The 25,937-nt window shown below is 36.7% G+C and overlaps 1 protein-coding gene across 19 annotated transcripts in view; it reads left to right on the forward strand.

The window, feature by feature from the left end:
* Positions 1-25,937, forward strand: part of SEMA5A (semaphorin 5A) — a 348,961-nt gene that overhangs the window by 60,558 nt on the left and 262,466 nt on the right. The gene's annotated exons all lie outside the window — the stretch shown is intronic.

Genomic DNA, 25,937 nt, shown 5'->3' on the forward strand with positions numbered 1-25,937 from the left:
AAATTTTAACCTCTTCGTTTTCAATTTCCTCTTAGGTTTCTCCATGGGTCTACTGAGAATGAAAATGTCCTCTAAGCCATATATCTAATCTTGTTGTGGTATAATAATATCCTTTAAAGTCCTTTTCTTATTCTGATATAGCAGTCATCTTTGCCACTTCTGCTGATACTTACAACTGCAGGCAATATATTCTAGCAGTGAGAAGCTGTTGTTCTTATTTTGTGATAAGTAATCTCAGTCTGTCACAGAACCAACCTCATGGTCCATTTAATTTCTTGCTAAGACCACATATTTTACTTATTTTTCAATAGCTTAATTTAGCCATTCCTGTGTGTTTCTACAGAGGCAGAATGTAGCTTTCTGAATATATATATATTTTTTTTTTTTTTCACGAAGAAATGCTGCAAAGTATTGTGTTCTCTTTTGTTAATAATTCCTGCTAATTCCTAAGACATCATCCTAGTTTTCTTATTTGTTTCCTTTCAAGTTTTACTGCTTCCTTATGACTCTGCACAATACATGTTGCATGAATTAAGGGTAGACTGAATACACACCAGCATGTACTAGAAAAATTGCTTTATGCAGTACCTGTCTGGGAAACTTTCACGGAAAAGACAGTTGCTATGCCTGCAAATGGAACATAACCAGGTGCTACTTTTTCATTGCAGTAATCTTCCATGTAATCCTACCTAACAGGGGCACTGTATTCTGAGACTAATACTCTGACTCAGGATAGTCCAGTATAGTTACAGATTAATTATTGGAGACCCCTTCCTATCTTTTGTATACCAAATTAATGTGACAGTTGCTGGCATTGAGCAGATGCATAGGATTATGAAAATTATTTCCACTCCTGGTCTTTGTGAGTGTTAGGGCAGCTCAGGCTGATGCCTTGGTATCCATAATTGCTAGTACATAGCTATGTATGGTCTGGAAAGCACAATGTGTCTGTTGGATCATGCTGACTGATGTCATTGTGTCTGATGGAATGCATCAGAAGTGATAGGACAAGCTGACATTTAATATCAGCTTTTCTACCTGTATAGAGTCATGGAATCATAGAATAGTTTGTGTTGGAAGTAACATTTAAAAGTCACCTAGTCCAACCCCCTGCAATGAGCAGGGACATCTTCAACCAGATGAGGTTGCTCAGAGCCCCATCCAGCCTGGCCTGGAATGTTTCCAGGGATGGGGCATCTACCACCCCTCTGGGCAACCTGTATCAGTGTTTCACCACCCTCATTGCAAAATTACCTCTGTCTTCCCTGAGTACCGTAAGACTAATGAAGTTGTGCAGAAAGATGGAAAGATGTGACTTGTTACCAATAGTTTTTTTTTCTGGGAAAAGCCTTTAAAGCATTTAAATGGAACCTAAACTCTTTGGCTTTCTCTGGGTACTGTATAGAAAGCTGTGTTTTTGTTGTCTGTACATCCACTGAGCTGACATTTAACACAACTTCTTGTACTGACAGTCTGGAATTTTTGTGACCGCTGCCATCCAAGAGAGCTTAAAAAAATAAAAATACTAAGGTACCTACAGGTGAGAAATCTTGAAGAATTCTTACTCTGTGTGCATTTATTGTGCTTTTGATGGTGGAAAAAGTATTTCTGCATTTTTTTTTATTTGTCAGCTGTATGGCAAGCATAATCCATTATTTTGAAAGTCAGTAGCTTTTGTTTATAGCTGATAATACTGTTCTAAAAACAAGCTTGCTAGTTTCTGTCAAAATAAAATGACAGAAACATCTGTTTAGTAGTTTTCATTTTAACAAACCAACAAATTTTGACTTCAATAAAATGAAGTGCTTTTCAGCTTTGTCCTCCTGCAAAGGATAAACTTCAGGAGCTGAGCCTTGCCAAAATGAAGTGTTTCTAATTCTTGCTTTTTGGAATATCCTTAAGATTCTAAGTAAAGATAGTCCTAAACTGACCTTTTTTTTTTTTTTTTCAGAAATGAGCAATGAAAATAAAAACATATAGGTAGCAGTTACAATGAGACCTTAAAATAGAGTTTATTGCAGAAGCAAACTGTCCTTGACAGTCCAGCTGCTTTTCTCCTACTCCTAAAAACCTTCCACAGACTTCTCTGGGTGTGTGGGATGAATGAGTTGTGTTTCATGTTGGTGTCCTTGGTGCCTGGCTGGGTGTAATGCTGTCTGGAAGAATAATGAGAAGGGCCAGAATGCTTTGCCCCACTTCTGACCCCTTTTTAGCCTGCTAGTGTTGGGGCTAAATTCTGCCAATTGTATCCAGCTGGTGGATGACTCCAAGGTAGATGGCAAAGAGGTGCAAGGAAGGGACCTGACTGCAGTCACTTCTGAAGTGCTTTTTCCTTGATTGCAACACCTATGGCTTTGTTTCTATTAGCAGTCTCTGTTTTATGCTGCAAACATTCATGTGTCTGTTGTTTTACTGTCTGGTCTGTCTAGTGCAATCTCGTGTCATGATAAGCATGGAGCTCAGCACTGAGCAAGGGACTTATGCAGCCATTGGAAAGTATCGTGTGACTGGGAAATACACACAGAGATAGGGGAAAAGCATATCTGGTCTTCTTTTAGGGCATCCAGGACTGTTTGTCTAGCTGGCTTTAAAGAAAATAGTTTGTTCAGTTTAAATTACTGTGAATTTCTGAGTTTCATAGATCAAGTAATGGTGGTGGTTTTTTTTTTTTTTTGTTTGTGTTTTTTTTTTTTTTTTAAAAAAAACAAACTTATTTTTGTTTTTTGTGTGTGTGTGTTTGTTTTTTTTTTCCTCATCAGAAGTGAAACTGAACTCTCAATTCCATCATGCACTTCAGTGCTAATGTGTCTAGCACTTCTATTCACATATTCACAAAAAAAAGCACCTAAGTTATCTGTTAAAACCTGATTTTGGAGAAGTCTTCGTTGTGAAATGCCATGATAAACACCCAGTTATTTCACTCTCTTTGTAAATCAAGAACCAATACCAGACTTCTTTTTCTAGAGTACAATCAGTGTGGGTGTTTTTCCTCATACTTGCTTAACCGTTTACTTACACATTCATATAATACAAATTAAAACCCCAAAACTTAAGTTATCATCGCACAACTGAATAGTTAAAATAGGACTTTATTCAAACATTTTAGAATATGAATGTTTTCTAATCTTCTAACTGTTTTCATGAAAGGAATGCACATTGAGATTAGTAAAGTAATTTTTTAGGGAAAAGGAAAAAAAGAAAAGTTTTCAACCCCCCCAAGTCCTTTTATATGACTGTAATTTTAATTGACTCTCTTGCAACCATGTGTCAAAAAATTCCCTTTAAAACAAAAGTGTTCTTATTTTGTAGACTTCAAGGGAAAAACTATCTGTAATAGTGAAATACTAAAAAAAAAAGCAACATGGGACTTGGCAATGGAAATGTGACAGTATAATAATGTATTGAGGTAATATTTTATTCATGAAATGAATAGAGAAATACTGGATTGGATATGGCTGACTAACAAGATGAACCTGGCCTATCTAGAAGCATGTGCTTGGAGCAGGAATATATTGAGGTTTAACTCCTTTTTTGTTTGTGTTTTATAGAGAAGGTGTTTTAACATCTCAAATATGCAGAATGCTCCCAAATGAGAATTATGGTAGTAACTTTTACATTTTTCCTCAGTTTATAGAGCTCAAAAGTAGAAATGGTGGAATTCGAGACTTCATGAAACATGTTAGTGAAACAGATGTGAGGATCAATAATTTCGAAATAACCAAAATGATGCTCCTGGTATTATAAAAGTTTAGCATTTTATCCTGCATTCATATTTATTGTTTACAATTAATCATTAACTTTAAAGTCTGCTTGGGCTTTCAAAGCGAATCATCCTGAGTGTTTGTGAATTAAGGAATAAGAATATAGGTTTTCCATAAAATAAAAAATAAATAAACATAATTAAGGGAAATGTTCAGAGAGGAACCAAGTAATCAAATTTAGCTTCAGTTGTGTTACTACTGTCTCAGGACCTGTGTCATAGCCCCTTTATGTAGTAAATTATTATGTCTCATCTGTTTCATTTTTATGTCTTCTCTGATCATAATATTTGAGCACTAGTGGATAAACACTCATTACTTAAATCAAAATAGTTGTTAAGATTGTTCTTGGTCATAGTTTTTTACTAAAATAAAAAAAAATAAAAATAGTTTACTAATAGTGAGTCATGCTGAGCTGCCAGATATTATTTCCATAGCTACTAAGTCTTGGGTAGGACTGCACTGTAGCAGGGAAATGTGACTGACGTGCACACAGATGTTCTCAGGCTAGTTTTCATATATCTATTTCTGGGGCTGATAGGCTGGAAACACTGATGACTTGAGCTTCACCCCTAGTTTAGATTTGTAGGGATGTGATCAGGTTCATGCCTGCCCTGCTATTGATACCTGTGCTAATCAACATTGAGCTAAATTGGTATGTCTGCAGCATAGATACTCAGAAAGGAAGATTCAGTGAAAGGCTGTCCTGATCAAGTTGACTGGGGTTTTCCACTGGCAAATGGTTTGTAGCACCTTACGAGAAGGAAAAAGGAGCATTTATTTTCTGACCAGTTTTTGAGAAGTTCCACAATAACTGTAGCCACAGAATTGTGTGGGCATTTCCTTGTGTAAACAAGCCCTACCCTCTGTTTGAAGAGGATAAGTGTGCAGCTGTATTACTGAGATTTGGGCCATAGCATGTTGCAGATAAGGAACTCTGTTTATCCCATATCTTAGGACAACCTTGTGAATTTCGTGTCCTTTACAGTTTAATTTATGGGTATTTAGGAAATGAAGAATGGCAGCATTTGGTTTGTAATTCAAACTGAAGTGATTTCTCTACTGCTTGTTAATTGTGTACGTTCATGCAAAGAGACCAAAAAGGTAATGTTGGCAGGATCTTGAAATAACCTGTATATACCCAGGATTGTAGGTGGTGAAGATACAAATGAGATTAGGGGGATTGACCCAATAATTTAGAGTTCACCTTAAGAGAAATTGAAGGTGCTTGTTTTATAGAATGGGGTTAAACTTTTGAGTTCCTAGCTGGTGATGTTTTGGGTCTAAAGCAGTATTCTGTTTCACTGAACATAAACATTTGTTCTTTTCCTGATGCACAAACTACTTGCATGCCACTGTGTGGCTCATGAGAAAGTTATTTGACTAGGAACTTGTAGTTTGCCCAATAGTCACTTGTAAAAACAAGAACATATTTTAACATTAATTATTTTGAGGAAATCTAACAAGAAAAGTAGGAAAACACTTCTCAAAACTTGAAGTCACGTGGAATTTTATGTATGAAGAAAATCCACCATAGACCTGACATACACACGCATTAATGTTTTATGGTTCTGTTTTGATTCTACTTAAGGCGTGTTTCTCAAATGCCAAAGTATTTTTTGCTTTCCAGTTTCCTTTAAGGGCACGAGTATTCCTTTAATCACAAGCTGACAGCTCGTGGCATTCCCTAAACACTTGCTCAGCTTCTTCCTAACTCAGGATCAATAACTTCATAGATAATTAAACTAACCACCTCCTAAAGATAGATGTCATCTTTTATATACTTCACACTCCCACCCTCCCAATCATCCTTTTTGACAGCCTCTGGTTCTGCTCATCTGCTGAGTTGAATATTGATACGTCAGTGCGGGAATGCCTGGCCTTAGCCAGGGAACGATCCTGTGCAAACAGCTGCACTACAGGCATTGTAACTTCATAGCTTGAAATGCAGGGGCATATTCATTTATCCTAAATATAACTAACAGCAATAGAAATGCATTTTTTTAAAAAAATTACAGTTAAATACCAGCCCAGCTGTTTTTGTTGTGATAGTTTGCTTGAAATTATTGTTTCAAAAATTCTGAAATACTTTTGCAACTTTAAAACTAACATACACTGATATATTTTTATGTTTAGATAAAATGTTGAACTTGCCATTTGAATTAAAGCACAAAGAGATGTTTTCCACAAATGAATAACCTTGGACAGCTAAACTGATGTGAAATTTATAACTCTTATGAAACATGACATTGTTCTGCACCAAAAGACATTTAGCTGGTGTAAAAAATGCAGTCTTCAATTAAAACAAAAAATGTATACTCATGGATTAATGCTTTTGATCTAATTCAACACAGTTACAATTCAGGAAAAATTACATTTAACAAGTACAGTATTTTCAGCTTTACTGGAATAAGTAATATTTTATCTATGGATATTTCCAGTGGAAGATACAGCAGGCACACTCCTTAAGACAGTTCCTGTGTTCTTTGTTTTTACTTCATGAAGCTTAACTTTGTCATTTCACGTTGCCTCAAACAAGTATAGAATCCAGATCCAGACTTTCTATGTTAAGGATTTAGACATCCGAAGAACAAGGGATTAGACAAATCTCTAAGGAGGCCATCTATAAAATGCAGATTATAGACCTTTTGGTTATGTTTTGAAAAGTTTACATATTAACCTTTTTATTTGCAAAAGGTTAGGAAAACCTCTTGCCAGATCAAAGAAAGTTTGAAGCACAAAATCGTGTTGTAAATTAGTGGGGGGAAAGACATTTCTGTGCTTCAGTATTAAAACTACTTTCAGTCAGTGGTTGCTAATCACTGAATTTATTTTTTAGTATAATTTGCTGTGATGCCTAAGATTTGTGGGACAAAAGGTTGCTAAAGGCTGAGATTATTCTTAAAAGGCATTTATATACTTATAATTCTGTACCCTTAGGTAGAGAAGACTACTGCTTCTAAAGTACCCTGAAACATAGTAGGCATTTATCAGTGAGGCTGCAAGTTTGCATAGTGTACTTGAAGGGTTTGTTTACTGCTTGTAAAATTGGGAGACTAGTGGGATAGTATGTTCAAAGGTCAGTATCTCTCCTAGAGGAAATTCTACTTGGTTTCTCTGTAAAAACTCTGCTAAAACAAATCACAATGGTTAATATGTGGTCTATGATGAAACATCTGATAGCTCTTGTGTTGTTGTATTAGAATTTAAAATGACCAAAGAGACTGAGTATAAATTAACAAGAAATTATGACTCAGAGAATAGAAGGAACACATTTTAATAAAGTCAGTATGTGTCTTGATAAGTGTAGACAAGTTAGTATATATTTTTTTTTTATTTAGCTGTCTGAAAAAAAAAACAAACCATTCAGGAACAAATCACCAATGAAAAGGAAAATAAAAGGAAAATATGTTCAAAATGTTTAAAAACTACACATTCCCATTCCTCTACTGCATCTTTTTTAGTAGTGGAATCCTTTTCAAGATTCTAGAACACTGAAACTGATACAAAACTACTTTGTATAAATTTCCCTATGAATACATATTAGAACATTCAAATATAATGTGAATGTTCTTATATGATAATTGTATGGTTGTGGCAAACTCTTTTATTTTACTCAATTAAACTTAGATCTTAATACAGTCGTTTGGACATAACCTTGCAGGGGAGGCAGGGTGAGGAGGGAAGGGAATCAGCTTTCTCTGTAGCAGCTGCCCTGGTTTGCTCATCCCTAACTCATTTTTCTGCCCCCTTCAGCTTCCTGGCAAACCAAATTTTATTAAAACGTGAGTAACATAGTACCTCTTTAAACAACTTTTTGTTTAAAGTACTAAACTGTAGTTAATTAATGGTGAATTTAATTAAAACAGTTGGAAAGATGCTAATTAGTAGCTTTAACTTGAGTGCTGGAAGGTATTTTATAATATTATAAGTAATATGTAATAAAATATTCATGTGATTCTCAATATAATACTCATTCAATGAAAACAGTCACAGAATAATAAAATAGTTTGGGCTGGAAGGGATCTTCAAAGGACATCTAATCCACTCCCCCTGCAATGAGCAGGGACATCTTCAACTAGATCAGATTGCTCAGAGCCCCGTCCAACCCAGCCTGGAATATCTCCAGGGATGGGGCATCTACCACCTCTCTGGGCAACCTGGGCCAGGGTTTCACCACCCTCATTGTAAAAAAAAAACAAAACAAAACCAAAAAAACTTCCTCATATCTAGCTTGAATAAATAAAAATTGAATGAAATAATTACTTTACAAAAATCTTTATGTTGTACTAATAAAATTAATAAATATCTACTGAGTGATATAACTGTCATTTCTCTGCTAATACCCACTTGTGGCAGGTGATGTTCAGACAAGGTCATTTCTCCTGGGACTATTGTATTTTAGCATGGTAGTACAAGCACATTATTATGGGGAAAAGCATTGGCTTAGAGCAGGGATTCCCAAACTTGTCTCAGATCTGCTTGGCTCTTGCTGTTGACACCTCTCCAAAAGAGCTGCTGATGTCTACTGATCCACCTTCTCCCATCTTGACTGGTTTAGTAGGGTGGCCTCCCTTCCCTTGCCTTATTCTTGCTTCTGTGCAACATGTAGAGTTTATTGGCTTAGTGGTCTGCTGCGTTCTTCATCTTACATTTAGTTTTGGCAGAGTTTTATTCTGAAAACTCCAGCATACTGGTACGACCAGCCATAGCAGTTGCAGCAGTTGAGTACAACTGGAAGGAGTCCCAGGGCTAGAACAGAATCACTGCTCTTGCAGAATCAAGAAATGGATGAGAAAAACATGACTGGTAGCATATTTTATTTTCCCCTTCTTTTTTTCCTTGCCCCTTATTTTTGACATCACTTAAGCCAGTGACTTTTTTTTCCTATAGACTTTCTCTTATTATGGATCAACTGCTTCTTAGGGTGTTAATTTAACCAATTTGGACACATAAAAGGTAGTGTAACATTTTTCAGATTACACTATGAGTTACTCAATACCTTTCTCCATGAAGTCTCGCTTACTAATGGAAATACTTTCCTTAGTAATGGAAAAACTATTGAAAACTATTAATAGCTTAGATAATGATGATCTAAGCGACTAAAAGTCAATTTAGTTAAAGAGGTAGTGCCACTTGAAATACCTGGCCTGAGATACAAATAGGACTAAACTCAAGTATTCTTTTTGATGCTGGAATTTTTGCTTACCCTCTGGTGTCAGAAGTGATTGGTGGGTCCCAGAATTTCTACTCTTCTCCCTTCCTGTCCTGGGTAGCAGATGTTCCTGCATTGAAGAGATTCAATGGCATGTTAAGAATTCTCAATTTTTTTTTTTTTTTTTTGGCAGCCAAGTACTATCACTTCATATGGGGTCACTGGAGAAGGCTTCTAGGAGTCTTGTAGGAGTTGGTTGGGAATCCTTTTGGGACAGCTGATTTGTCAGAGTGCATGAGTGGCTGTAATAGAAATGGGAGTAGCCTTTTCTTCAAATCAAAACCTTATTTCGTATGAAATTGATGGTAATTATGGTACTGGATGCTGGGTATTGATAGTGGTAGGGTGTGAGCTCTTGGAATTAAATAGGAAGAGGGTAAAAATAGTGTTGCGTGATTTAAAAACAAAACAAACAAACCCAAAACAACAACCAACTTTTAAATAAAATATTATTTTGAAAATATGGAAGATGGGCTGCAAAGGGTCTATTCATTTGAGATCGAATGAGTTAAAAATAGTTGCATATGTTATACATGACCTCAAGTCTCTAACTTCTTTTTGCACTTATATAGCCACATTATTTCTAAAAAGAACCATTTTTCCTTTTTTTTTTTTTTTTTTTTTTTTTTTTTATTCCTAAGCTGGTGACATTTGGATATATTCTTTACAGGCCAGCAACTTTTGCAGCATCATTTGCCAAAACTCTGAAGGCTTTATTTAAGGTTTCTATGTTGATTTATGTTCTTGTCTGATAATTCAGCATTGGAATTGTGTCTGTCTTTGCACTATACATGGATGCTGAAACACAGGGGTGTACAGCAATGCTTGATATTGTGTTGGAGTGTGATTTCAGCATTGGTTTCAGCCAGTCTAAGGGTATTTCCCACATATGTGTGCTGGGTTGACCCTGGCTGTCTGCTAGTTGACCACCCAGCTGCTCTCTCCTGCTCCACCGGGTCTCTCCCCACAAGGGCATCTCTGTGGGGTCACCGGGAGCAGCTCCTCCCCTCCTCCTACTCTCCCCTCGGGGCTGGCAGGGCTGTTTCTCACACGTTTTTCCTCAGCCCTGGCTTCATTTTGGTCTTTGTTCCTCAGGCTTTCTCCAAGGCACCTGCCCATAGCTGAGGGGCTCAGCTGTGCCTTATGGTGGGGCCATTGGAACCACCTGTGTCCAGCACAGGGCAGCCTCAGCCACTCCTCACAGGAGCAGCCCCTGGAGACCCTGCTGCTGCCAACACCTTGACACCTGCACTGTGTACAATGTGCACAGGCCTCTGTGCCTGATGAAGGAGGACTTCATCTTTGTCCTCCAGCACCTCCGTCTCCCAGCTGTATGGCCCTGGCCTTCTCTTGCACTGGCTGAGGCGATTACTATGGTATTGTAAGCTGCTTTAACTTACTGTAATGGCAACTTGCCAAATACCCCTACTGGCACAAAAGCATCTTCACAGCTGGTTGCAGATCAGACTTGGAGCATTCCCACCTGTGGTGGGTGCTGCTTCCACAGGCTCTGCCAGGGCAAAACAGGGATCACCTCCCAAGGGCTTTGGTCCCTCTGTTTCCAAATGTGAGTTGACCGTTCTCCATTTAGGAAATTTGACGCCTAGAGGATCCTTGTAGATGAATTTTAAGTCTTGCTCTACCTGCGTTGCTAGAGTTGGCAGCAGTTTTTGTACAGTGTTTATCTTGCCTGGTGGTGCTGAGCTGCCTACGAAGGTGTTACATGCATGTTTCTCCACTAAATTCTACATTCTGAATCTCTATGCCTTCTGGAAGACAGAAGACTTCACAAACACAGTTAAAAGGGTTGATCCTGTTTTTCTTGCAGAGATAATGCTGGGTTAGGACTTCAAGGAATTCTTGTCACTATCAGTTGTGTGCTTGCATAGATGTAATCTTTTGTTTGCATGTGTTTGGCCTGAAAGCACATCCCAGTTGTCACTGCTGTGTGTTACTCTGTTACAAGCACACAATTATTATTTTTACTACATTTTAATCAAGGAGACATGAAAATAGTTCCTCGTGGTTACAGTGTGAATTATGCACAGACACTCATATAGATGCTTTTCTTCTTTCTCTATCCGTTAATCCAGATTTCCATTAACACAAACACAAGCTCAACTGAGATCTACTTTGGGATGGGTTCAGTTTTCAAAGGAGAGCATAACACTGCAATGGCAATGCTTTTCTTTCTTTGCTCACTGGCCAGATTGTTTTTATCTTTCATCACTGTATCATGGTGTCAGGGCCATAAAATTGCCAAGAGTAAGAGTTGTTATTCTTATTTCATATAACGTGATACATGGGTGTTGAAATTGTGGAGTAGTTCTGATAATACAGACCTCAAAAAAAGATTAGTTTTTGATATAGTCAAAGAATGGTGTATGTTTAAGTGTTTAGATGCTACTTAAAGAAAAAAAAAACAACAGAAAAATAGTTCTTATTTTTTAAAAAACAGTATTTACAATGTGATTGATTTTTGTAATAACCAAGATTGTGATTTGTTTAAAGTTTTGGTCGATGTGAAAATTTACTGTGAAACCTGTCAGTGTTTGACAAGTTAATTTTTTAGGGGTATGAAGTTCAAACTTTGCAAGTTTAAATATTTAGCATTGAGGATGAAAGCTAATGCACTTCCTATGAAAAATATTATAACTCAAATTATAAGCACAGTGAATTATTCCAGCATTCATATGGGTGATTTTTATTCTATTTATGTGATTAATTAGTGCTCATTATGTTCCAGTGAACTGCAGGATGCTAAAATGAAGACAAAATATTTTATGTTTATTGATTTAAGTCAATTATTTAAATATATTGAGTTAATTGAAGTAAGAAATTACTTGGATATCCTGCAAACATAATAATTTTGTTGATCACATTGTTTTGATCCATTAGTCTTCAGATTATGTTGGTTAAATTGTTAATGACTTGTTCAAATGTCTGCATGCTTTGACATTCTTTGGAATAATGAAATTGCTGCATATTGAAGTGGGAAAACAAAGCTCTTCCAAAGCTTGTCAAACGCAAGTGCAACGTTTGAAATTGGAGCTACTTAGTGATTTACACACACAGGGTCATCAGGAGTTTTGTTGAACATTTAAAAATTCAGTGACACTTGCAGATGATTGCTTAAACTTTAAAATTATTTTGAAAACCCCTCTGCAACTGTGAAATTCAGTCTCTAACTGGAAGTGCAAGGTGCTACAGTCACTCAAAGTGACAATACGATAACTTAGCTTCATTTCACAAATTCTGAGCTTGCAGGCTCAACAAAATTCTAAAAGAGTGGAAAAATCAGTTTTGGGGTGCCTGTTGGTCTGTGCAAAGCTTTTGATTTATTCGTTTTACCATACCTTTGTGTTTTGAAATAACTCTTTCCAAACTGTTTTTTTGTTTGTGTTTTTTTTATTTTTTTTTTTCCATCAAAATGTTTATACTGTAGCTCAGAGCTACAGTATACAGATGTAATTGTGAAGATAAAAACTCTCATGCAGCTAAGATGACTTCATTTAAATTTAATTGGTCTGGGGGTGGGCTGATAGGAGTCTAAACATGAGTCAGCTGTCTGCCCTTGCAATGCTGAAGGCTAACAGTGCACAGGGATATGTCAATGGGAATCCAGCCAGTGGGTGGAGGGAAGTGTTTATTCACCATTGTTCAGCACTTGTTAGACCACATGTGGAACACTGTGTCTGGTTTTGGCCCTCCTAGTACAAGAAGAGTGTTGATAAACATGAGTGAATCCAGTAGACAGCCAACAAGATGGTCAGGGGACTGGAGCATGTAAGAGAGAGAGAGAAGAGACTGATAAAGCTGAGTGTGTTCATCTTGCAGAAGAGGTGGTGTGGGGAGGCCTAGTAGCAGATACATGGTCAAAGAATGAGAGATAAGACCTAAATTGAAGCCTGGAGTTTCCAATTCTGAAGGGAAAAGAAATAATCACTATGAAGATAATTGAGCACTGGAACTGGTTGCCCAGAGAGACTGGGAAAATATCCATTCCTGGAGGCTGCCAGAGCACCCTGGTCTAAATTCACTGTTTTTCAAGCTTTGAGGAGAACACTGGACTAGGGGCCTCCTGAGGTCTCTTCCGCCCCAAAAGGCACCATGGTTATATGAAATGCTAAGTGATGAGTGCAATGCAGGACAACATTATAGCTACTGTGCAAGGGCTGTAAACTGCTGAGAAGAGTTTGGCACAGAGCTAAGGAAAGTTGTTAGAGCAAATTTGTAGGCAGAATTTCTGTTGAAGTTTTACTGTATATGAATGCTGTTGAATTCTAAAGGAAATATTCATAGAATATATTTTGCATCTAATAAATAGTTATTTATAAAGTATCTTTATCTGATTACTGCAGGGTTTTATACAAACTACCTACAAATTCGACTTCATCCTGAAGTCTCCTATCTTTTGTTACCCAAGGCAAGGAATGCATTTTCCTTTAAATGTCATACACATTCACATATGAATTAATATGTTTTATTTGCATTTGTGTCCTTGTTAGGTTTCTAGTATGTTTCCACGTCTGGTAATTAACCATCTTACATCTTGAAAGTAAGTAGTTGTCTGTCTGCCTGACTGCTGGTTCACTTTTTTTCCTCCTGCTTGACTTAAGAAGGATGCTGGTATTTTTTGTTTTCCACTCTTTCTCTTTTTTTTTTTTTTTTAAATTTCAATCAAGTATTTTTGATTTTCTTTACAGATTTGTGGTTAAAACTCTTTGCTGTCTCACTAGTGACTTCGTGGGCCAATTCTTTCAGAAACTTTCTGGGGTGAAAGCTATTGTGTTTCTTCAGTTAAAGCTAATTTTTCTCTTTAAGGTTTGTTTTCTCTGTGAACAGTCTTATTTCCAGGTCTGTACTCTCATATCAATCATGGTTTTTTATGGCTTGTTTGCAGTAATTCTTTTTGCCTGGTAATAAAAAAAAAGAATGGCTCTAAATCTAGGGTCACATCCAGATTAATCAGTACTGTATTACTACGTATTTCACTGTTTCCCTTTTGTTTACATGGCTAAAGGAGAGGAGGAGGAGGAAGAAAACCTTGTATGCCTGTCCCACTGCAGATGCTTAGGACATACAGGAATAAGATCCGTGCAGAATAGGAGGCAGTGAGTGGTGAAGAGCAACTGTGACAGGAAGAGGACACCAACACCGGAATAAAAAGTAAAAGTGGAAAAGGAAATGAGGAGTTTGGAAGTGGAAAGGAGGAAACTGCTGGTTGACACCTGGTGTTGGTAGCTTGAAAGCTTCAGTTACTTATTCACAAGAGGTGTATGTGCTCTTAGTTTGGGCATCATTGAGAAACAGTGGGAGAGACTCATCATCATTTAGCAGAACAGATGCTGAAGCTCAGTTCTGAAGGCAGCACCACGTTGTCTTCCTCATGAGACTTGAGAACAGTTTAAAAAGCTGACAGTATCCCCTAAAAAGACTGTATGCTTTGCTGGCTTGAAAGACTGTATGATTGTATTGTTGTCACTGGTGCTGTTTATTCAGCTCTCCACCTTTTTTGTGCGTCTTACTTTTTGTCCAAGTTACTGTCTCCTGTTGTGGCCAGGGGTTTTGTACTGGAACCATATAACAGACTTTCTAGATGCACGAACAATAATTAATAATGGTAATATTAGTATTGGTGTGACTTGTTAAATGTTTGCCGCTGACATTTCAGGATTGTCCAGGTGCAAGCATGTTGTGCTCTTATTGTGGATTCACTAGTATGAATCTGGTGATGATGATTGTTTTCAAACTCTTTGCTGCAGAATTCACACTTACACCCTGTATCATATAAAATCCTTATTAGAAACCAGAAATTTTAGGTGTGAAATTTATATGGGTCTTTTGTTCTCAGATGCTAGGAATCACTATGTAGTTTCATATGGTCCCAAGCCTTTTCTTTAATACATTTGAGATTTGAAGCATTTCCTTGTCCTTCTAGCACAGAGGATTTCCTTGCTCGTATAGTGTAGGGGATTCATTAAAAGAAAGCAACTGTAACTGTTACCAGTTTGATTCAATACTAAAATTTTACATTGAGAGCTGATTGTATAGTTATTGAAAACAGCAGTTTAATTTTAAATTGGGAGATATTTTTTTTAAATCGGGTTGGGGAAGCATTCCTTTGAATAAAGCTGCATATCTGTGTATAGAAGTAAATATCTAGAAGTCTGGGATTTTTTCAGGTGCAGAGAACAAAAAGTCCTCTGTTCATGCTAGTTACCTAAATGCTTCCCCTCAGAAAACTGGGATGTGTGTCTAGGTGATTAGATATGGATGCGGTATAAATATACTTTCTCAAAAATGCTGGATTAGCCAGTGACTTGGTGATGTCTTAAACAATGTTTACTTAAAACTGCAACACCCAAGTCCCCAGAAGGCCAAAGCATGACAGAGAAATGTGGTATTTAAAGTTAAAAATGAGCAAACACACCTCCCCACGCTCTGCACCAGAATTAGGAATCTTACTGGATTAAGATAAAATGAAATAGTTTACCCTGGAAAATTGTGGGGGGTGAAGTGGTGGTTGTTGTTCAGGTTTTGTTTTTGTTTTCTTTTTGTAGTTTATTGTTGTAAATTCAGATACATATATAGGATCTATGTTGCTTTTGCACTCATTAATGTATCTCAAAAGGGAGTTTGACAGACTGGACTATGTGTGATGAAGGTGAAATCTTTCTAAATGATCATTACAAAAATTGTTTTTCAAAATCCCAAGCTTTATTGCTGGGATTAGTTAACATTAAAAATATATAAACCTCGCCTTCTGGTTTTTATATGAAATCCCAGTTTAAATATCAAAAGACTTAATTATAAGGACACAGCTTCATTCTGAGTTGTGGAATTGAGGACCATGACTCGGCTGGGTTCCCTAATTTTTTTGTATTTCCCTTTCATCCATTTGCTAAGGCCAGTTCAGTTATCAGAAAGAAGCAGATTGTTTGATTTATAATGGGTAATTTTGGCTTTTGTCCAAATAAGCAGAGCCAATCTAACGTTCCATGAAAGGAATAAGAGAAAATGGAGTATTCAGCTTGTAAAACCAGTTGTGGGTGCACTCCAGAGGGTTTGGTTTCTTTGGCTTGCTGAAGAAGAGACCTGAACCAGGGAATTTGTATTGGACTGTATTGTAAGGAATTTAGAATTTATGGTAGAGAATTAAATGGTTTGTATGTACCGTGAGACTTGTAGTGATTTCCTGGAGAGCGAAAGACCAAACCTTAAGCATTCAAAACACTGAAAAAAACCCCAAACCCTTAACTTTAGTCTGTCATAGTGGTAATGGCTTGTCACACTGAGGTTTCTGAATGAAATAAAGCTGTTAATAAATGACATGCTTGGTAATAAAGTATAGTGTTCTAGTTATGCAGTTGTATCTTTCTGCCTCTCTTGTAGATTAGATGGGACTGTTGAACATTAGTGGTAGCAAGAGGCACCTCATATGCATTCTAATGGTTTATAACTTTTTATAGGTACAATTTGTACCTGTCTCTCAGTGTATTCGGAAAGTGGTGCATGAGGAACAGATCATTAAGCACCACTAGCCAAGATTTACTAATTAGCACATCTTCAAGTGCCAGCACTCTTTTGTCCACTGAGAGAGAATGTAAATTACACTTATATTCTCCCTTATTATTTTGGGCTTCTTACACAATGTATCTCTTTGTCTGGAAGGCAGAGACTGCAGATTTGTAGTTTTCAATTCTCATGATTAATTGAAGAACATGCATGGTTTATTCAAGAGCAGGGACGCTGCCAAAAAAATCTAATTGGTTAAATAAATAACCCTAAGCTTTTATTGCTCAAAGTGTTTTTTTATTGAATTATTAATGCTATATCACTCTCCAAATCAGTAGCAGTTAATGACTGGTTTGCCTGAGGCTATTAATATTTTTCCAATCAGTGGTAAGTTGCCATGAAGACTTCTGCTAACTTGCAGCTCACTTTATCCATTCACTTGGTAAAATGGTGCTGATTGTGAGAAACACTGAAAAACAGCATCCAAATTTCAGCTGGTTTTAGTTTTGCTCTTGAAGAGAAGAAATATTTCATTCTCTTCAGAACAGTGATTATGAAGAACATCTCTGGATAGGGGAAACAAAAAGAAGAAAATATTTTTTGAGAACTGTTTTGCATAGGTGGGATCCAAAAGCAGATAAGCGTAATGAATATATTTAGGACCCTTGCTGTGAAGAAGGAGGAGGAATTGGAGCACTGTATGATTTCATGGTGATAAGTAGTATTCCTGTATCTGAATAGGAGCGTGCACAAAGAAGTGCTGCAGCATAACAAGAACAGTTTCTGAGCAAATGCGCAGAAAAAAAACCCAACAAAAGTGGTAAAATGGGCTCTGACCTGTGCAAGGCTCTAAAGGTTAAAAATTAGGTTTTAATCTGGTTTCTTTATATCTGTTCTAGGAATGACAGCAAACCATCTTTGCTTTCTTGTACAGGAGTACGATAGGTAACTATCTAGTTAACTATATAAAATGTTATTATGAATGCTTATGAAAACATGAGTATTATTCTGAGAACTCCTAATTAAATAAAAATGTTTTTAAAACCAGAAAAATATTTGATGTTGTTGAATATTAGCGGATGATATTACTGTGTCTGTACTCAAACTAATGTTGTTATGAGCTTTTTGTTTGAAATATTAACTTTTGTCCAGCACGTGAAGTGTAAGTCAGGGGGCTGTGAGATGTACTTCCTTTCTTCTCTTACTAGAGTTTCCAAATTTATTTTCTTTTGAAATTTTTCCAAGTGGGCTACATTGCAGCAAATAACTGAGCCCCTTTCCCCGGAGCTGTTTGAGAGGTAGGAATGGATGAGTAGTCACTTAGAGATGGATAAATGCAGTGGGATGGAATAAAAAGCACTGGGACTTTTCATATGGTGGAGAGGAACAGAGTATGTGAGGGGTGAAGACCTGACTTCATTTCAGAAAATCACAATATGGAAAGTGGGGAACTGTTGTTCACTAATTCACACAGCACAAAACTGAGAGAAACTTGAAATTAGATGGAACTCCAGATGGTGGTGAACTGGCACTTGCTGATGCAGGACGTAGTGGAGACAGAGAGCATCAGATGGGATCACAAAGGTATTTTTCAAATTCATGGACAACAGGTCCATAAATATATACTAAAAATACCGCCACCCAACATCTTTTATTCAAGAGCTTTGGATGCTGAAGAAATAGAAGGGAATGGGCTATAGAAACTGGCCAGGCCTGTGGTGTTCCTGAGACTCATCTCTTACTGTTCTGTTGGAGACACAGCACTAGGCTAGACAGATCATCAGACTGACCCTGTAGGGCATTTGCTAACTTTTTAGAGATAGCAGAGTATTGACATGTGGAGCATTTTTAGCATTTAAACATTTGAGAGTGTGACTGAATCCCTCCTCTTTAACCTGTTAGTGCTAAGGGAAAATGAAGTTCTCTCAGCTGTTGTCCATCAAATTTAGCTCCTAACCTGAGTTTGGGATTATCTTTGAGGGAAAAGAAGGTAACAGTGCTTCTGTGTTCTGGTAGTCTCTCAGCTTCCAGAGCAAACTCTTGGGATGACTGAAAAGTGGAAATATAGAACAGCTTTGAGGATGTGCAGCCAAAAGATACATGGTGAAAAGAAACCTAGTGAATGAAACTAATGTTTGTTTAAACAAATTATTTTTAATTGTGAGTCCAAAAGACCACATCTCAGCAGTTGAGTTGCTAGATGATCTGTCTGGCTTCTGAAATAAGCCACCTAGAATACAGCATTCTACAACTGTGTTAAACTTGTGCAATACACATTGGTTTTAAATTTAGGATTTTTTCTATTACAAGAATACATTTACCCATGGAAATAATTTCCAGGTCCTTGTAATCAGAAAATGAGTTTTCTGCAATTCCACACAGAGGTGTTCTCAGTGTTCTCACCATGATATTAAAAATAAGAAGAAATCTTCAAGCAGAAATGCATCAATATGATCACATCTGTGAACCTTTTATTTAGAAGCCAAATTCTGGTGATCCATGTATACAAAATCTGCTGAACCCCTTGCAGAACAGACTTTCTCTTCATCATCATGAGGAACTGGATTGTGGATCAAGCCTGTAGAGTGACAGATGTGTGTACCAAAACTTGCATTTCTGTGCTTGTACCTCAAGGCCAATTGCTGAGGAAATATATCCCTCCTGAAGAGCAAGAAAATATTCAGCATCTCTACTAAGTTCTGGCCAGATAGCACATAGAATAGAAAACAAAACAAACACAAAACAAACCCAAACTTGTTAGAGCTTGATCATTTGCAAGAAGATCGTGAGAATTTTCTTTAAAGAGATAACTAGAATGAAATAATTGGTGTGATGAATTAGTCATAGCAGCAATACCGTGGGGACTTACAAATCCAAAAGCCTCGAGTTTGAACAAGTGAAAATGGCATGCTGCCTGTCCATATTTGCTCAATAAACTTCATCACGGTCTGTGACGTATGTAGATATACAGCTGATAATAGTTTAAATCTCCATTTTGTCTGCATTTGGGCGTACATTTTTGGGAAGGATCCTAAAAAAATACAGTTATTATCATACTAAAAGGTAGCTGTGTGTAGACTTTATTACGTATAGCTTAATTCTTGGTGTTTATCAACTACCATTAAACACAGAACAGTTGTGTTTTTTTTGTTTGTTTTTTTTTTTTTTTTTTTTCCAAATAATATTGCAACCAGAAAGTTAAAATATTATTAGCAGCTCTGCAGAAATGCAGCAGTTGTTTGTGCCAGAAGAGAATGTTCATAAGTAAATCCAACAAATAATTCTGCACTGGATTTTTTTCAGTACTTTAAAATTATGTTTTTATAAGTCTAGTATTTTCTGTTTTGGATACTTTACCTATTTATGTCTAACACTTTGAGAAGTCAGATTCAGAACTATTTAAGTTGGGATTTCCTTCCTGTGGCCACTGACTTGCCACAGACCCAGTGGGTCCATCACACCCTTGGTTTTCAACTGTACGGCATCAGCTGACCCTTGGCCATTCCCTGTTTGCTGCTACTAAGAGACAGTTCAAGCAGGAGGACTTAGTGTATATTTTGTGATGTGGTTATTTTTTTCCTGATAAAATGGGAACAAAAGGCTTTTCTATCACTTGCCTACCTTCCTCCTCTCAACAAATGACAAATCACATTTATGCTATGTCCTTTAATGAGCAATTCCTTAGTGCTTGGCAACTGATTGTTTCCACCTGTGTGAAATGGCAGTAATGCAAATATCTGCCTCATGTTCCGTCTATATGAGTTCACTTGAGAGTAGGCACAGCACTTCTCCACTTTGCTGTCTTGCTGACTCTATATCAGAGAGTCTGCCACATAAGTTTTTAATATTTCATCCTCAGTTTGGAGGAAATTATGAAGGAAATTTTTGCGAGGCCTGCAGCTAGAGTTTGTGGTTGCTCTCTAAGTCAAGGGCCTCTCTGCTTACTGGGAAGGTTTGGTTTTTAACTTTCTTCCTCAAGTGTCCTCATAGCTTGTACTACTGAGAACCTCACGAGAGATCCCTTATATAGTGATTCTACGTGGCTGGGATAATCATGTTCATTTTTCTCTTAGATTTTAGCAAAAGCAAGCCATATCTCACTTTTAATCTTTCCTTTTGATTTCTTCTTGTTAGTTCTGGGCTTTTTGTTCTTGTTCTGTGTGTGTATATGTATATATATATGCACTTTCTTCTGATTAGGGTGCTTGCTGACTAGCCAGCTTGCAAGCTGGGTGGACTGGATGCAAAACAAATCTATTAACTTAGTTCAGTGATGTGTAAATTCCTTTGCTGTTCTTCTGCTGGACACAAACTATCTGTAAGTATAACTGTTTGGCACGTTAGAAATGTACTTTCTAGTGTTCTGGGCTTTTGGATAAATTCATTGGATTGGCTGCAGTGCCAGGTCAGGGTTGATTATTTTAATTCCTAAGGTTGTTTTGATCTTTGCTGGAACTATCAAGACCTCCAAGAACCTGCACATTTACAAATGCTGGATAATGTGAAAGAACAATTTACAGACACCTGCCAATTAAGTGCTAAAATCCAATTTGAAACTTCAAATACTAGCTTGGATTAAGTGACTTTAACATACTGCTTTTTAAAAATAAGCTACAATTTCCCCCTAAACTTCAAAATCCAGTTTAGTTGTCAAGTTCTACTCTGGCCAAAACTGGATGAGGTTTTTAGTCATAACTGCTATTTCAATACTGGCAGACGTTCAAATGTTGGCATATGCTGTGTTGTCCTTGCTTGAACTGTGACCCTACCAAGCCGTTGCATCTCAGCATGGACTGCGTCAAACTTTGTGCATTCCTATGAGTTGCTGATCTGGCTATTCTAAATATAAAAGTGAAACTTGTAACTTCTCTACCTTTTTAAGTAGCAAACATCTATTTTAAATAAATCCATTCAGTGGTAATATTTTTTTGCCTTTTTGTTTTTCCTCCGGTGGTATGCTTGCATGCTTTGTTTGATGGATAACCGCTTTCCAGAATGTAAATGTTAATAGTTCAAAAAGTGGAATGTTTTTATTACATAATTGGCTGATTACCTCAGTTTTTGCATTTTGCATAGTTATTTTTATTATTGACAAATGCTAACTATTACATGATTTAAAAAAAAAAATACAAAAAGAGGTTTGGAAATTGTGATTTTTAACCTTGTTTCATATTGAACAAACAGCCTGTTCCATTGGTAGAGATGTGTTTTGAATATTCTGACACTGACTTCAGTCAGAAGGGAGTTTGCAGCTGAATGCACTTAGGCCTAATACAGGGTATTGTTAGTACTTTCTTAATGTTTTGATGCTTTCCCAAATTTATCAGCTGGCAATCATGAGACAAATGGAAGTTGTTTATTACTACCCTGTGATAATTGTTCCTTACCTCCCCACTTCTTACTTTCCATCTTCAGCAACATGTGGTTGATGTGAACATGTATCTTTTGGGTTGTACTTGTCTCTTCCTTGATCATGTGCAATGTATTTACTACTTACCTCATGATTTTTCTGAAATTTCTGTTTGAAAGTGATGTTTGCTCTGATAAGGAAGGAATAAGAAAGTAGAGACCAGTTATAGAGACCTGTAACTTGTATGTTTTAGGCTAATTACACAATGGATTCATGGCAGTAAACCAGTTGACTCAAGGGGAATAATGCTGTAAAGCTGATTATCATAAACATGTGAAGTTTAATGAAGAATTGAGGAAGATAAGAAACAATGGAACCAGTGTGGTCTCCTGTCCTTTGATTTTTATCTTTGCTTTTCAATGCCAAGTCAGAAGTGCTAAATTTTAAGTTTACAGTGCATTTCTGAGGAGCTTGAACTGGCTGCATTGTGTTTTTATATATATATATATATATATATATGTATTTATATGTATATATATGAGCTTGCCCTCTTCTAGACTAAAAGGGAGCAGAAAGTACTGCATGTGGTCTCAGAAGAGTTATCATCTTCTCCATTGTGTGCATCTGCATGTGTAGGCATATATATATATGATGGTCGAACTGCAGTGATGTCAGTAGATGCAAACAGAAGGGTGAGCCACATTTGTCTAGTCTGCTGTGATGTCTTAGAAGTTCAAGATCTTGGAGAAGCAAGGGATGTAAGATGATGGAAATCATATGTCTCTGAGGAGTTAGAACTTAAGCAAAACAAAATTAAGCACATTAAATTTCTAAAGCAGTCGCTATCTGTTCAACATATGAAGCCGGGGAAAAATAAAACTACAGGAATGATGGTTTGATGAGCTCTAGTCTCATTACAAACAAAACCAGGTTGTTTGTAACAAGCAGACACTGAAATAACTACGTATTGTTGGAGTGACTTGTGTGTGAGTCTAGACCATGGCTGTCAAACTCATTTTCACTGGGAGCCAAATCAGCCTCACGGTTGCCTTCAAAGGGCTGAATGTAATTTTAGGACTGTATAAATATAGGAGTAGTTACATTTATACGGTCCTAAAATTACACTCGGCCCTTTGAAGGCAACTGCAAGCAGATGTGGCCTCTGGTGAAAATGAGTTTGACACCCCTGGTCTGAAAGAATAACTCTAGATAATACCCATGCAAACCTCATTAAGATCCTTGCACATGCATTTCAGGTCAATTTCAATTATAAATAAATGTTAGTTCTCGAGATACTTTTGAGAAGGTTTCATCTGAAGTGAAACTTGAATTGTCTGAGATAAGTTTCTGCCATCATAGCAGATGCCAGATCCTGAAGTGTTTTGGTGAAGTACAGAATCAGAAAAAAACCCCAAAACATTGACCTTTAAAATAGGAAATGTACTTTTGTTTTGTTATTATTGGAAATCAGGATATTAATGTCACTAAATTGCTATATCCATATTACTGGAAATGCAGGTGATATGGGGTGATTTGCTATATGAGGAATAACTAAACTTGTCTTTCCCATTATCTGTATCTGGACTTTGGAGGCTTACTTTTTGCAAGGCTAGTTCTTTCCCTCTGTATTACTCACACCACAGGGACACAGGTTTCTAGAAAGAGGAGTTTTCTGTGTTGATGTGGCGTGATATTGCAGATTTAAATGTGTGTTATGAAGATGCTTTTATTCTTTCACACCTGTTTGCTGTTCTCTAACCCTTGTACTCAAGTCTCCTGTTAATGTGTTAGAAGAACTGGAATTACTGATTGCTTTTACTGGCAAGTAGTACTATTAACAGCCTCATGCTGTCATGAGTATTTAATGAAGAATATAATAGTGGTTGATAACGCTGAAGTTAATGCTTTGCATTTTATAAACATTAAGTAAATATTCAGTGTTTAGTATTAAATGATACAGGAAAACAGTGAAGCCTTGTATTTTAAAATGTTTGATGGGCAAGATTTCTGGGGTACTCTTTTGATTGTATGATAATGAATACTTAACACCTGGATTCTTACTTCTTTTTGCCCTTGGTATGAGTTTGTTTCAGCATTTTTTAAAAATACCTGCATATAAGGTATTAAGAGTATAATGTTCTTGCCCTGAGTTTGTTATGGAATGCTCTTTGTATTAGAAATTAATAGATGTTGATCTGTAATATTTTTATGAAATCAAATACTGTGGTTATGTAGCTACTTCTGGTGAGACAGATATTTTTAACATGGAAATCAAAATAAATTTACTTTTCTTATTAAGTGCATCTCAGCAAGTTTGTATTTTCTGTAATTATATAAATTGTAAGGTATTACTCAGTTTGGCTCTGTGCCTTCTAAAATAATGCCCGTTCCTGTTTTTCATAATGCAAGCCAAGATGGGCAGTTTAGCAGGCAATCTCTAAGGTGGCAGAATGCCAACTTTTTAGAGAAAAAGTCTTCAAATGCCTAAATGATGAGCGGAACACTTTTCTCTTTTCATTGAAACTGTGAAGTTCAGTGTATAGGAAATGCAAATGAGATTACTGAGTAATGCTGCCTGCTTTGCAACCTTTAAAGTAGTCATTGCACTGAAAACTCTGCTGTGTTAGTGCACAGAGAAACAGTCCTGATGTAGTATTTGTTTTTATCTGCTGTACACTTACAGTAGCAAACCGTCTGTGACTTTTTGTGCTAGATGGTAATGCTGTCTTAGAAGATACATAGGAAATTAGTGCAGCTCTGTCTTAGTCTAAAAGCTCAAACATGGTAAGTCATGAAGTTCCTGTCTTAGAAAGAAAAACTAAATTGAAACTGGAAATTTTGTGAGCTCTATGTTCATATACACTCATCTAATAAATATGTTAACACTTACTTTGAGTCACTTAAAGGCAGAGATAAACTTTTTTTTAAATATGTTAAAATTATTTATTTTATTTTAATGTTTTTGGTAGAGTTTTTTTGTAGTCCTCAATGTTAGATGTTTTATGTGCATGTTTTGAATATGTAACACATATACAGTAAGTGACTATACATTGTTTCACATAGGAAAAAGCATTATGGAAACAGAGGTAAGAGCGATGCTAGTGAAGACAAGTGGTGAGCCAGGAAGACTTTTAAATTGCTTACTAGGTTCTTAAGGAGAAAGATCTAGAGGAAGGAAACATCCAGTTCCTCTGTTCCTGGCTTAGCAAAAAAAAAAACCAAAACGTGTCATTGTGGACTGTATTTTTATGTAAAAAATGGTTTCCCGAAGACAGTCTTATAAATCATAAAGCCTCATAGTATTGTTTTATTTCCCTGCTTGAAAGTACACAGAAAGGTTTTGTTGTGTGGCCTTCCTGATGCGTCCTTTGGGACGTAGCCAACCTTGCCTGGGGCATTGAAGCCAGAGGCCTGAGCACCCAGAGCAGCTGCCCTCTGCCTGCTCTGGGCTGGGGCTGTTCCTTCCACAGCAGCTTGGTCTCTTCCTCTCTGTACTCCTCTTATTAACTTCTCTTGAGGTTGATCTTCTGCAACCCTTCCACTCACGTCATTTATTACTTTATTGAACTACAATAGCTAAATAGCTATGGTTTATAAGAGGTCACCCTATCTGAAGTATTGCTTATTTCTCAGTTATAACTGGTCATTTCTAATTGTACAAGCCTACTGTGCTGATCATTCTGACGCTAGTTCAATAGGATGACTGGTTGTTTTCTTAATATTAGTCAGCTGCATTAAATAGAATATTTTACTGAGCTTATTGAAATCATTAAGATGGCTGAAATATTTAGCACTGAATACAAAGATGAGGTTTTTTTATGATGTTTTAGAATGCTTTTCACTGGGATATGGATAAAGTTGTCCTTCTTAAATGAGTGCTTAATTAATAAGGAACTGCTTCATCTCCATTATTGTTGAGATTAATTACTGTGGTATGATAACAGTGGAATAAATAAGAAATAATAAGTCTTGTTTCTTGCTTAAAGGGATTTTTGACTTATAGTGAAAAGAGAATTACATTCTTTATATGAAGAATTTTAGAAAACATCTTCATCTCCTATCACTTGTTTATGTTTTTCCTTTTTAAGGATTTAGA

The sequence above is a fragment of the Columba livia genome, chromosome 2, assembly GCF_036013475.1.
Source record: "Columba livia isolate bColLiv1 breed racing homer chromosome 2, bColLiv1.pat.W.v2, whole genome shotgun sequence".
NCBI lineage: Eukaryota > Metazoa > Chordata > Aves > Columbiformes > Columbidae > Columba > Columba livia.